The sequence below is a fragment of the Gymnogyps californianus genome, chromosome 3, assembly GCF_018139145.2.
Source record: "Gymnogyps californianus isolate 813 chromosome 3, ASM1813914v2, whole genome shotgun sequence".
NCBI classification, from domain to species: Eukaryota; Metazoa; Chordata; class Aves; order Accipitriformes; family Cathartidae; genus Gymnogyps; species Gymnogyps californianus.
In genome coordinates this window covers 76,378,776-76,394,475 of record NC_059473.1, presented here as the reverse complement: position 1 = coordinate 76,394,475, position 15,700 = coordinate 76,378,776, and positions in this window count along the sequence as shown.

Here is a 15,700-nt window from a genome sequence, read left to right as displayed (position 1 = left end):
TCAACAACATTTTTTAGTTCCTCTTCTCTAGTTTCATTTTAACTGTTCCCATCAAAAGACACAAACTCATTTTAAAAATAGCAGAGCAAGACCAAATTCAACAACTTGGGCTATTGCTGCAGTATACAGAATGACTGAAATCAGGACTAGAAGACCGCTAGCAAATTAGCAAACTAAATCCCTAGAAGCTGTGCAGTTATATCTTCTACTAGCTAATAAAAAGTGGCATACATGGAACCAGGATCCCCAGTATTTGCAGTATCTGTCACTATGCATCAAGAAATTGCAGTGTCAGATAGCCCAGATGGTATTTCTCAGACAGAGGAAGAATGAAATAACTTCAAACTCCCATACATTCTTCTTGAGTTTCCTAATTAGCTCTCACAGTACAAGAAATATCAGGTTCATCATTTCTCTTCTACTCAGTATGAGTGAGCAGGAAAAATATATTTATGCCCTTTCTTGTTGGAGAGGCTTGAAATAAGATAACAACTTGTAAGGATACGGACTGAGAAGATGGCATGAACCAATGCACTACATTATTTTTTAAAACCCTAAATCTCAAGAGCATCACCAGGGCTATGATTTGGATCAGGTCTAGCTAATCTCTGCACTAACTGCTCCCTTGAGAGTTTTACCTTATCTCTTCCTGAACACTTCTTGTGATCATACTTCAATAACCATTTTGACAGACTGCTCCACTGTCAAGTCTTTCTGTTGGAAAGTTTCTCATTAAATCTAATCTCGATGCCCCCTTTTCCAGTGTAAGACTATTAGCAGCTTATAAAACATCCCTGTGCAACCCTGAATACATCTTCATTGTCTTTTATCACTTCGTTGTACAGAATTATCAGTTATCCCTGTCCAGTTACTTTCTAAAACTATATAAATTACAGTTTCTTACTCTTTCCTCATTTTTTCTGTGTCCTATAGAACAGTTTCCACCTTTATAAAAAGCAATAAAGGATTTATTTTAAAGAAATATCTGTGTCATGCCATATTTCATCCATCTTTCAAGGGTTTAACTTAGAACTAGATATAACTGATTCTTGTAAAAATGTTCTTCCATTTTCAATGTTATGAAAATCTTATTCCGTTCCAACAAAGAAATCCACTCTGTAGTATCATTTTTCTTACCTAATTTGCAGCACCTATGCTAAGCAAACAATAAAAGTCAAACAGAATGCCAGATATACATTAATAGACATAATTTATGCTGTTTATGACTTGATTTAAGAACAGGAAAATATGTTTTTACAGCAAAATGGCCATGTTGTTGCAGAATCCTGCAGGATGGATTGCACTGTAGTTTTTAACCTCTAACTGCTCAATAAAAAAGCCAAGGAGCAGGCAGGGGGAGCCGGAATAGGGGAGAATAAGGCCTGATGTGAAGTTAGAAAAGCGTTTGGCAGCACCAGTGGCTGAAGGCATCCCACACCACACTAATGGGCTGCCACCACACTACTGGGCTGCTCCCCTGCCTCTAAGAACTATCGTCCACTGCTCTCTCCAGTAGAATTCCACAATGGGCTGGCTAAGCCTCTCTCTGTGTATATATACATACAAAACACACAAAAAATATCCTGAAAGCCCTCTTTTGCTGCGAAGGCAAAATTCATTGCCAACTACAGTAGTGTTGTAACAGCATCCCCACTGATGCTAGATTGAAAAGCCCAACCTTATGAGCTGCTGAGAATCTCCTGTGGGTAGGAAGAGCTTTTCTTCTAGAAAGACCAGTTGGGTAGAGGTCCGGAAATTCATTAACTTGCATAGTTACCAAAAAGGAATTAATTAGGCCGTTAGTGACAACGTATACAAAGCATGAAAAGTATGTAGGAAGGATGATACATGGGATGGGAGAATACTAGAGATTGCATTGAACTTTGCTTCCCAGAACAGCTGAAGATTGAAAAGAGAGAGAGAAAGACACAGGCCCAGCCTCATGGTAGACACAGGTTTGCTGGAACAGAGGTGGGGGCAGCAGACAGTGCTGAGCGAGGAGGAACATAAAGCTGCTGCCTGCTCTATTGCTAGCCTGGGATCCCTCCCTTTGGACCTTTGCATGCATGATTTTTATCTCAGCCCTCTTGCTGTGGCCATGTCAATGCTCTTCCCCACTCTTAAAACCCTGGGGCCGCTTCTCAGCCCATGCTGATGCGACGGCTGAGCAGCTTCTCCTCTTTGCGGGAGGACTTGGTGCTGGGGAAGCACAGCCGCTCTAGCTTGGGGAGCCTGGAGCAGCCCCTGCGACAGGCTGTGCTGGGGCAGGAGGTCACAGCAGAACGTATACAGGTCATACCCTTCACTGACCCTGAGGCACAGGTTGAAGTCTATGCTGTCCTTGCTACCAACTGTAAATTATTAACTTTTTTCCCAAATTCTTAATTTAAGAACACCAGACTGATAAGAAACTCCTTTATTACTAAGCTTAAATCGCTCTATTGCAGGCAAACATGTAATATAATCCTTTTAGTAACCTCAACAAACTTCATTTTAAAAGTTAAATTTCCCTGAATAAAGAAATACTGCTGCTTATGCATCAAAATGGTAAGAAAATACCATTGCAGTAGCAATAGATACTCTTGAAATTCACCTAAAGAAAGCAAAGTCTGTGATCTATTTTCCTGGACTGATCTCAAAAAGCGCAGTTTTTGGCAAGGGTATTTTATATGCCAGTTATCTTCACATACACACATCCGATAACATAACAGATATTGTTGCAAACAGTAGTTTTCCATAACCTATTTTACGGATTTTTTTCTTTTTAAAAAACATACTTTTCACATTTTTTAAGATCTGTGAACATGATGACTGTCCTAAAAGGTATGATAATCTCTCTCAGTGTTTTTCCATCTCTTCAGTGACTTGCCATGGGAGATAATTATTTGGCAAGTACATTTTGTCACTCTTGCCAGGAGTGTCAAATATAGAAGTCAAGAAGACTTTGTAGGTTACTGCTCCAGTATAGAGACGCTTAATGAATGCCAGAAGTCAAATGAGCATAAAACTGTCTTCACAAAAGCTTGAGCAAGACACAACATGAAAATGTTCCAGTCTTTCTTAAAATATTTCTGTGAAATTTCTCTGCAGTTATTCTTTTTTTCAGTTTACAGCTTATAGTAAAAAAGACTTTTACATATTCTAACTCCTCCGCACAAGTTTTAAGACCTCACCAGTAAGAAAAGCAACTGATAATATCATAATGTCAGTACATGAACTGAAGAAATATTCTTCCATAAAGATAATGAACTAGATCTCAGACCACAGTCACTCTGGCTGTAGTCGCATGACACAACATCGCTGTGGCACTGTCACTGTAAGATATTTCCTCCCTTCTCCTTTCCCACTGTTTATTCATCCGCTGAGACATAGTGCACTCTACCCTCAGTTGCAGCGGTACTTTTTATGTGGACCGGCTGGGAATTTTATCTGGGAAACTGATCTAACTTGAAAAAAAGGTCAAAATAGATGATGATTAAAAAAAATAAACCAAGCCAGATTAGTTGCTTGATCCAATTTATATTGCATCCATGCAAATAAGCTGCACCAGTCTATTTGAAAGGTGGTACATCTGGCATGCAAAAATACCTAAAGTGGACATTGCCGCATATATGTTAGAGAATAAATCCCCAGCCTCAGAGTACTTTTACCATTGTCAGTTATTGCAGTGTAGAGCAGGGACAAAACTTGTTGTTAGACACTAATTTTATGTTAAATAAAATATGTTTCTGATAATATTTGTTTCCTTGTCTGTCCATCAAAGAGAGGAGAGGGGGAATTACTAGATACTCATCAAAAGTTAATACAAAAATTTTAAAATCCTTTTAGTGTAGGACAGAGTCACAAGGCTGTGATTTGTACTATTCCACAGGTTTTACAAGAACTATTTTTACTGTTTGTCTTTTCAACCACCTTGTTAGCAAATTGCTTAGTCAGAAAACACAGTACGTTTTTGTTGTGCAGTGTACACTCAACAGGATGGCTTCAGTAGAAAGAAATTTCCAGATATTTACTATTTCTGAAAGAATTTGTGTTCAGTAACCACTTTCACCTCTGTGTTCCACCCTGGGGTTTTTTAATGTGAGAAAAGCCATTCAGCATTCTTTCCACTCTAAACCAAAAAGCTGTGATGCACTTACTTACACTACACCTTTATTTTTTGAGATGAAAGGAGCTGAATGAGACTCAGGAGCAGTACTTTTGCTATGGTGCAGAGATGCAGATTTGGAAGCAGCCTTAAATATACAACAGACATGGCCTTATTTGACTTACAGTGTCAAGAGTAAACTTCCTTCCCTCCTAAGGGCAGTTAAAACTATGCTAAGACTTGGTCTCAGCCCACGTCGGCAAGATGGTTATTTCCAGAATTTGTTTTCAGAGGCAGAAGATGCTGTGCTGGATATCCAGTTTAAACATACCAACAGCACAGATGCAACAGGAATAAGAAAGCCAATAGGGATCAGGAAGGCCGCAGGAGTTATATAACATCACTGGTGACAATGTGTGCATCAACATGCAGTCACCAAACAGCAGACACCAAATCATTCTTACAATCGTTTAAAACTGATTCTCTGAAGAATTGTAACACTTCTATCCCATTAAACTTATGCACGTTTCCCTTTGAGTAAGACAAGCCCAGCATTTGTTCACCAGAGTCAAGAAGAAAAACACGTCGGCTGCTCACTACTGCACATTTGGTATAACAGCTTAGATGAAGAAAGTCACATCAGTGTAAACATCAAGAATTAGTGCTACAGAATTAAGGGCCATACTTTCAAAATACTTTTTTTTTTTTCAATTAATGGAACAGTTCTTTGTTTTTGACTAAATCAGGCACATTAGGTTTCTGTCATCACTTGTGACAAAATAATCCAGTCGATAAATATTGCTGGGTTTCAACAGTTTAGTAGCATAGCTCTCATCTACGGACAGCAATGCACAGCAGAAAGGGCAGTTGCTGTGAAAGATGGCCCGATGTTTCTTGCTGCCCCTCTGCCGAGGGTTACTGCCTCCAGGGGAGAGCGAGCCAGAAGGACGGTGTGTTCACAGCTCAGCCACTTCAGCGCAACGCCCAACCTTCTGGTTCAACTGACCGTGGAACTGGCCGAGACACAAAGGCTCTGGATTTGCACTCAGGCAACCAAGCTACATACCCGTGTTCCACTCTTGACTTTACTGTGAAAGTGACTTCTGGTTGAGGGGGAACACATCGCTGGGAGCAGTAACTTTTTCATTGCTGGGGCTATATCCACTAGCTTTCCTGCATGTGTAAACTACAAGGGATTCTGGGGAAGTCAGCAATGGACTTGGAACAGTTTGGCAACATTAGAGGTTAGCACAGCTCTTGCACCATACTCTAGGCTCCTTAGGTGAAAGGAAGATAAATGCTATGTAACCTGCCATGGAAGGATCCATCTACAGATGGATTGTCTAGTGAAGAGAGAGATGTACAAGACCTGCCTATGTAACAAATGCCAACCAAACATCTTGCTTGCTTGCTGTGAGGAGAAACTGCAGTTTTTCTCCTTCACTTATTTATAGTATCTATCTTATAACTAGTAGAAATAAAGCAATAAAAGGGAGAAAAAAATTGGACATTTAAAACTATCACTGAAAAAAATGGTCAAACATTAAACGGTGCACATTAATTTCTAACCTTCCTCTGGTCAGCCACCTTTTTGATTATCAAAATCAGTATGAAATAAATTTTTGTAATTCTGGTACTTTTGCACCCACACAGGTACCAGTAAAGCAGTCTTCAAACTTGAGGTCACGGCTCCAAGTGGGGCTACAGCAGTTACCAGCGGAGCAGCAATCACAATGGGAACAAGGCTGGCAAGCAGGAATGGACTGCGATTGCAATAGCAATTCCAACACCTTCCAATGGCAAAGCTGGAGTCAGTCTATTTCATTCTAGTTATCCACTTGTCCTTTCTGCTTCACATGTGTCAAGGGTACATACCAGGTAATTTAACTAAAAAAGAACATGATCATGCAGTTTTTAAGTTATTTAGGTTTGTTTTGGAATTATTTGGATCAGTGCTAAACACAGCAGAGTGGTTACGCTTCAACAGTAGTAACACTTCAGGCTCTGTACTTGGATGTTTCCATTCCAGGAACAGCATTTTTATGAACATCTACCATTTAGAAAATTAGCACGTACTCTGTCTGCATGATATATTACTAGCATTACTTCTCACAGGGAAAACTCAATTCCAGTATCTTCGGTAACACTGTTTTCTTTTGGTCAGGCTCTTTTTTGGGGACAAACCCAAATTAGGTATTTAATTCCTTTCCACGCTGTAGGTTATGTAAGCAAATCATTTCACGTCATTACCTGTAAAGTGTCTAATAGAACTTAAATGTTTTTATTGAGATTCCATCTACTTATAGACATAGGCAGTACTTAATGTATAAACTGTTATATTTCATTCTTCCTTTCCCATTTAGGAAATCAGATGTTTTCTGCTGTTTACCTTGATGACACATTGCACTAACTTTGTTAGTTGCTGAAGCAACTAGCAATCTATTCTTCAAAGACTATTTTGCAAAATAATTAAGCCTTACTGTTGTCATAATTAAATTATGCTTTTTAAGAACTCTTTTTTTTGTTTCCTATTCATAGTAACACCTAAGAAGATTTGGATGCAGACAGCTCATTTTCAGTCTGAATTCTACATAAATTCTCTTCATGTCATGCCACACATTGTTAAGCATGCTACCCAAGGCTTTAAATTTCTATATTGGAAATTTAATTCCTCCCCATTTAGAAAATGATTGTAAAATTTCTCATTTTTACAGGTTTTTGAAAGTCCTCATGGGAAAAGGTAAAACAAGTAAGAAATCCGCGTAATTAATTTAAGAATACTGGACTAGTATCACTTTCCTAGCAAACATTTGTAACCATTCCTGCGCATACTAGTATCTTCTGAGTTTTCAGACAGAAATAATAAGGAATATTAGCTCTGTGGATCAAATTATGTTTAAACCATTTCTGTAAATATTTGACAGAAATGACATGGAATTTTCGATTGCTCCATTGTTTCTTTCTTCCTTAACATAAGCAATAATTTTATCCATAGCATTACTTTTGCAGACTACAACATGATTAAGGCGATTTGGTCTATTTCTGTGGACTACATAAAGCACTGTATCACCTAGATAACGGGTCATTTTACTCTTCCTGGCTCCATTTGCAACTCTTACAATGTTCTTTTGTTAATTCTGACTTTCACCACAGTGACTCTTCATCAAGAGCAAAACAGAAAAGCTAAAGCAGACACCTTTGTCTTATTAGCTTTTTAGGAATATTTCACTAAAAAAAAAAATCGCTTAACAAGATGTTACATTGAGGGAATTAAGTGTCAGATCATACTGTCTTCTAAAATTTGGGACAAAGTCAACATGTAAATCAAGGCATCACGTTAGGAAAGGCAACTCAGTTTCAGCCAGAGATTCTTTGCTGCCAAAGAGAATACAGCAAGTTGCAATTGTACCTGTACGGAACTACACTTATAATTCTACAGTTCTACAACTTGAAGAAAGGGATTTGATTTAATGCACAGTCTGGTATGGTCAAAATATTGTCTTCTATTAAACTTGGTTTTGCTTATGTATGAATCGTTTAAGTACATCCATATTTAGCAGCTATGTTCTACATTCCAAAGGAAAATAGCCTCCACACCAACAGCTTTTCTCTCTTTGTGTAACAAACAGAGTTGCTTGTATCTTCTACAGACTTTGTTAAAGCTCAGTTAGGACACCGAAGAGGAGTAAGACATAGCTCCCTTCTTCCTCTCTTTACAGGAGTCTACACTGATGATCCACCAATACTTCACCAGCTCTTGTAAGGGCTGTTCAGAGGCTCTTGCAAGGTCAGCCAGTCTGTCCCACCCATGTTCCTGCTCGGCCAGGTTAGTATGCCTGATAGGCTATCTTCTTCAAGGCAGGGCAGGTTATCTCTAAACCCACATAAAAGAAGGTTACTGAGCGCAAGAGGACTTTCAGCTTCTTTTGCAGGTTTGTAGCTCACCTTCCCTCCAAACTGTTCCTCTTCACTGCAAACGTGTAACCCACTCTTTGCCTACAAGTCCTCAACCCCTTCTCCCCAAATGGTCATGGGAATCTGCCCCACAATAAGACCTTATTGAATGATTAATTCCCACTGGAGAGCTTTTCAGTTTGTTTTGTTTTGATTAGCAGCCTGGTCATGAACTTCTGTCCAATTTTTTTTACTTATATGCCCTTCCAGTTTCAGTCCTGGATATTGGTTTGGCTAGCCTGTGTCTTCACAGGACAAGAAAAACATTGCTGTTTTCTCTTCTCTGAGAAATTTACACACTGTAGAGTATATAAAATAGGATGAAATGCTGAAAGTTGATTTAATAGATCTTGGATATTTGACATACTGCCTTTGATTTTAACTAGACAAAGAGCTTTTCTACAACCTCTCTAAAGAAGAAAAGTCAAAATCTTAACAGCATTATTGATCTTTCCAAAGAAAAAATATTTTCAGTAGTTTTATTGGTCACTTATCTCTTCCACGACCAACAGACTGAGTTCTTCCACATTGTTCTTGACTTCTTAATGGAAAGCAACCTTTTCATTTCCTGTCATTCACGGAAGATGATTCTACTACCTTTCTCTTTAAACTGTTAAAATTGGAAGTAATTTAAATTAAAAACAAAGAAATGCAAATTACAGATTTGACTGTTTCCAAGGCCAAGAATGCACTTTGACCTCTTATTAAATATATTCTGTAATGCTCTTTTACCTGCTTATACTTCCACAGTACTGTCAGGTTCTTGCATTGAGTCTTTCTCTTATGGTAGCTCATACAAGGGAATGATCTGGAATAATGCTGTTTTCTAACCTTACATAAATATTTACAAGCAATATACAGGTCCCATTCTCCACAAGAATCCAATAAAGAAGCTGGATTCTGCTCAGACCAACCAGGATTCTTCTACATAAATCTATTTTTGTACCAACTGACCCCTCTATTCTCAATGGATAAGTGAGACAGAACTGAGCTCGGCTACACTGATCTACAAAGGACGACAGTTCTCCAAAGAGCCTAAAATACAAGTGTAAATTGGATGAGGTCCCAGTTGCTCTGACCCTGGGACTAACATGAGTTATCTCTCTCAGAAGGGTGGAGCTGTAACAAGTTTATGGTATTTCCTGGATCTGCTGACCTACACCAGTTCCAAAGATGCAGAAAAAAATCCAACCAATAATTTGTTCTGGAATATAAGCCGTGAATATAAATTATTTAAATGAAATGTGGTCTCATCAGTATAATTTCACTATATATCCAATGGCTTTGTGTCAGAGAATGCTTTTGGATATTGCTTATCTATTGGTGCTCATTTTTCACCTTCTGTATTTGACTTTCTCTCTAGCACTAGACAGACATCCACCAAATGAAATATTACATCATAGATATGGTAATATTTATTTATAGAACAAGGGCTAAATGAATATTACTAGTAATATTTTCTCATTTTTCATCAAGGACACAAAGATCTATGCCTGCAATTTAAAGACTAAAAAAATGTATTTTTGCCTACTTCATAAGTTCTAAATGATTGCATTAATCTTCTTTTTTCCTTCTCAGGAAGTCAGTTGCAGGTTTTATTCCCTCACTTTCCATACCTTTGGGATTTCCACGTGTTCAGAACAGGCTTGATCTCTTATTTCTCTGATCTTAATGCTCTCGATTCAATAGTTCACCTAAATCAATCTTTCCTGGAATTACCTGTATTCAAGGAACTGACAGCAAGGATTGCTGATGGAAAGCCAACAACGTAGCAAGCATTGTAACAGTAGTACTGTTGCATACCTGCCAGGTTTTCTGATGTCTGACAGCAGAGCAATGCAAGGATCTTGGTATCTGCTTCACATTGTCTTGACATGCTGGCTAATGCTGTGACACAGAAAGTGTCCTGCCAGAAGCATTTCCCACATCCCAACCTTCTAGTTAAGCCTTAAATAGTTAATTTACGTTGAAAGTAAAGAATCTGCATGTATACTGTACGCTTGGATGCAATATACTGTATACAGCATGCAATCCATACACACCTGTACTACTTCTCTAGATCCCCTTTTCACTCAATGAGGAACCACAGACAAATCTAGGTGCACCATTTATCTTGTCCTAAGCCACTCATTGAAAGTAAGACAGATGGATCATGCCCTTAAAGGGTCTAATTCTCCCCCTTGACAAGGTGACTGATGTAGATGTCTGAAGTTTATACTATAGGCCTGTAAAGTTAGTGAGATAAGCTCACTAGCACCTTGATTTGGGCAGCTGATTTCCCCACACAGACAGCATAGACTTACACAGATGTATCAGGTAGGAACTTAGACCCTTCCAAATCTTCTTCACAACTTAGAGAGAAGAAAGAAGTCGCAATATGTCTGGAAAAGTCCAAGCCATCATGGATACAACACATTTAAATGGCACTGAGCTCCATCCAAAGTGTGGTCCTGACTGCTCTTTATAGAGCAGCAAATTATTTCCAGCTCTTTGAAGCACCTTTTCGGCACTTCTTTTCTACTTCCTGCTGCCTTATCGGCCTTTTCCATCTGTTCTCCAGGGCTTGTCCTGTATTCCTGCCTCAGCACCACTGCTCAGGCTGCACCTCTGATGCTGTTACCTAATAGTAATGCCTCCAAATAATAGGAAGAGGAAACCCAACTTCACCTCTTAATGAAAACATTTCCTTGAGGAAAGGGTTCAGTCTGTGATCCAATGGATGGTGCTTCTAGTTTCCTCAAACCACATTTTCATTGCATGTGATTTTCAGAGAACACCTGCTCTGAGTGAGGTGAGCATTATAGTTTGGCTGTCAATGTATGATATTAAGGTATACATTAGCTTTCTAGGTAATTTCAGTATTTTTCAAAGACAGCTGAGATTCCTCTCCAAGTATATGGACAATCTGACAGATCAACCATCATTATTAGTACTTGTAAATCTCTGTCTTGTACAGTTTGTCATCACACTTTTTCCAGTCTTGGCCTTGCAACAGAGACGTAGCTACCTCAGTTGATATCTTCTCTGTCTTGCTATTTTTTCCATATTTCTGAGAAGTTGAGAATCTCATGTTCTTGCTCAGCCGCTATAGCTTCATGCCTCAAGCTACCTTAAATAAAATGTCAGCTGTGTATGTATCTCAGTTCCATTCTTGTTGTGTATAGCAAAATGGTAGCACAGAAATTTTCACAGCATGGGCTGAAGGCTTCTGGGGCCTTAGAAAAATTCTTTAAATTTAACATTGTTTTCTACTTGCATCATTTCACTTCCTGCAATAAACTGGTCAAACCTTCCATGAGTAAGCCCTTTTATAAAACATTTCCTTCTGATTTTGAGATATCTTAGTACTGCTGAAAATCATGACTACTATGAGAAAATTATTGACAGAGCTTTTATAGGAGTGATATCCCAGTCCCAGGCATTGTATTACAGGGAACACACTGTGCAGTGCCTTATACATATTTCATTTTCATTCATACCATAATATTTCAGGATGAAACAGCTGATCATTAGCTCCCTGATGTGTGTGATAATTGCCTCATGCTGCCATAACTATGTCCCTGCTACAACTTTGTCTAGAAGCCACCCTGGGGGTTTGCCAACATTTCAGAGGTGCAGTCTGAACCTCAGCAGCTGGTTTACAAATCGTAATTGATTTACTAGCTTTGAGTGTTGCTTGTACTGCAGGTTTTAGCCTTAGAAAAGTAATGGATAGTACAAGTGCAATTTCATCCTGCTTTTCTTTAGTTATTTTTCTATTATTGTAATCTACTTTTTAATCTACTTCTATTATTATAATCTACTTTTTCAATCCAGAAACAGGCAGGGTGAGGTTGCCAGCACATTCTGATGCAGTACACTTTTGTCTATGCAGATCCTGTGCTAGACTGCCTCCGGATATGACCTGGATCCCAGCAAATACTGCTAGTACCTCTTGCAGACCACACTGCTAGTGTGTTGTCACCATCATCCAGGAGCACTTGCCAGTATCCAACTTTGGTTCTGAGTCTTGAGAGTACTTCTACTTTCGCCTAGTCAGGCATAGATAATAAGATCTTTGTTTAAGCTGCTAGAGTCTGCTTTGTGAAAACACATGGCTTGTCTCGCTTCTCCAAGGCTATTACGATGCCATTCAACCAACGGGATCAAGTACTCTTTGCAAAATATCCGGACACGCCTGCTCTCCCCCCCCCCCCCCCCAAAAAAAAGGGAAAAAAAATTAAATGCAGCCAAGTCCACTTATTCTATCCTATGAACATCTGAGATGAGCACAGGCTGACTCACATGTTATAACACAGCATAGTTATAAAGCTGAAGAACATTTATCAAGCATTTCTGTCAAACACCACCCTTGACCAGGAGCCAAAGGAGGACTTAGATTTGAGATTCTTCTGTCTGGCACATTCCAGTAAACACAAACAGCTGTCCACTGATACATTTTGAAAACTGAATGACAGATATGGTGTGATAAAACTTTTCCACTGTATAAAGTAGCCAGTATATGGGGAAAAAAAAGGTTTTTTTTAAAACAATATCTCTAGACCACAGTATTTTGTTCATCTTCAGGAACCTACTCAAAGCTTAAACAGAAATTCACATTATATTGTTTAAAAATATTAATTTTGTGTAGGATGTACTAGACGTTAAATTTATTAGTATTTCAGAAAAAGCTTGTAATGTTTCCATTTTCTAAGTTAAAGCTAATCATCTGTTCAAGTGCTGAATATGATTGCCTGTTTCTCCATACTAACTTGGAGAAGGAAAACCAGTTTCTTTGCATGTCCAGCAAGTACACTTCTCCACTTGAAAAAAGTATTTTTGTTGGGGAAGAACCTTTCAAGACATCTGTAAAATATTTGAGTTTGAAAAATCATTGCTTGAAGGTATTCTTATTTTCTTTTTGTGAAAAGAAGTGGTGAGCATGATCTTTGAGATACTTAGGACTCTGTTATTTGATACAAACCCAAGAATTCCTGGAAGTAACATATACACACCACAATTTGCAGAAGACGTAATCTGATCACAAGAGCTGTAAGCTATGAAACAAGAGAGAGCATAAGGGCATCAGTATGAAAACAGGAGCCTGGAAAACTTCTGAGATGTGAAAAGAAGATAGACCATTTGGTGTAGGACTTTAGAAGTGAACCAAGAGCCCTACAAAGCAGGGAGAAGAGAAATGGCATTAGCACTGAGTGTTCAAATATTGCTACTATGGCACTGACCAGCAGGGTCTGCGTTCTAGAACTCCACTGAAAGAATATCTACAAAAGTCAAGCCAGTTTTTTTACAAGCTAAGCATAGTCTCTGGTCTATTTATGAACACTAGAAAAGTTCCAGGGAAATTAACAGAAAATGTTGAAACTGTTGGTAAGTGTATTAATCTCTACTAAACTCCATGTCTGGCTACAACAGGTGAGCATCCTATCCAAACAGGCAGCCTGTCCTGCTTCTCTCCTCCTCACAGCAGCCATTGCTAATCCTTGTATTGGTTGCTTCTAAAGTTCAAATTGTAGCAACTCCACTGACCAGGCAACAAGTTCATATAAGACAACAATGTAAAGATGTTAAAAACTGAATAAATACACAAACATTTCATTAAAGATAAAGAGCAATCGTTTTTAATTTATTAGACAGTCTAGCTGCTAGTAAAATACATTATTTATAAAACCAACATTTGAAAATCCGGGTAACTTACTCAACTTTGTAAAAGACAGAATACTTTAAAAGAAAAGGCAATCTTTTAAAAGATTCTGGAAATACTTCATCACAAAACCTGGAAATAGTGTCAGTGACACCCAGTCTTCCCCTCTCTCCCTGACAATTTTCACCACCTGCTTTTAGCTAAAGTATAAGCCAAGATTTGAAAACTGTAAATCACAGGGAAAACTCTACGTACCACGTAAGCTGCATTTCATAGCTACCAGACGTTCCAGCTGGGAAATCAAATCCTTACTCTCATCCACACTTACGATAAGAGGTACCTTACCAGATTTCTCTCTAGACAGCTATTCCTAATTAGATCATGTCTCCGTTCAGCACTCTGTCATGGGCTAGATCAGAGCTGCGAAATACATAGCCTGTTTCTCACCAGCAACCAGATAAGTAAGTTCTGTGTCCTGCTGGTAGATGAAAGTCACTAAAGTTATTAAAAGTCCTTTAGTTTACCTGGGAACTAGATGTGTGGGCAGTGTGAGCCAGCCAGCCAGGTCCTAAGGCATGCCTCCCCACTATGCACACGCTGCGCTACCAACCTTGCACCCCTTAGTCGTGTCGCCCCTTTCCCAGTACGGGGGCCTGCCAGTGACGGCAAGTGGCTGACTATATCCTTTTTACCTGACGGGGCCCCTGAGCAGGTTTTTGCAGTTGGGGGGGGGGGGGGGCCAGAAAGGGGCTGGGGAAGGGGCAGGGGGCAGAGAGGGAGAGCCCATAGGCACAGTCTGGCAGGAACTGCTGCATGGGAGAAGGGTGCAGTTCAATGCAGCTCAACTGGGAGCTTTAAGGCCTGGCAGCTCATTAGAGATGAGGCCATTTGAAGCAGATGGGACTACTTTTTCTCATTCACGTCTGCAATAGCGAGCAGTGATCTCATGCTCCAGAGACAGACTCAAGAACAATGTTTAAAACAACCTTCTTGAATTTATAGGCCACAGATGCTACCCATGCCCAAATTCAAAGACAGGAATAAAGTCTTCCTTTATTGGCAAAGGATACAGAAGCCGTTACATTTTTATGGTTGTTCACGCATGTCTCAAGACCCCAGTAAGAACTATAGCATCACTGAGACTTCTGAAGGAGAGTCCGAATGGAAAGCAAAATATTGTCAGCATCCATGTGAATGTTAATTCTGCAAAATTCACAGTCTTAATCAAAGCAAAAGGTTTATATATTATCTGTATATGAATAATTTTTATATAGCTATATATATTATATATATTACATACATATAATGCATACATACTCTCTCCACATACATATTTATATACATATAAACAGCTGGCCATTCTTTACTGCATCTGTCAGATTTTAAGAAAATCAAACCAGTCTCAAAATACTAACAGTCATGCTTGGATTGCTCAGAATCTGACTGTGGCAAACCTACAGAATCGATATGTAGTGCATAGGTTATATGGGCCTTTTAAGAATTGCTTGAACTGAAGAAATGATCAATTATCTGTCAGTGTCATGATGCTGCATAAATACAAACTAATCAGAACTAGCTTCACGGTTACAGTGAAAAACAAACTTTTATACAAAGTATGATCATTTATCTAGCAGTATCAAGGGATTAAAAAGAGGTTTTTTACAACATTTTTTTAAATAGGTGCATCCACCATAAGCTACTATTATACTTACTTTTAGCATGTGGTCTTTGAAATCTCGAACAGCCACGAGTCTAACATGACTATGCAAATTTTGGTAGTCTGCAGTTCATCTCAAAGGTCCTAAACCTAAAGCAACCCCCACTGAACTGCATCTCAAAAAATCTGGCCCCTAGATGTGAGGCTATCACTGTAGAATTGTTCTGCCTTTAATTGCAAGTAGTAGTTGTGAAAACTTTATCTAAAGTATTGATAAATGTTCTCAAGTAGGAAAACTACTTTGGTAGTAAGGAATAACTACTTTCGTGTTATTTCAGTATTCAGTGTCAAGTGCCTGCTT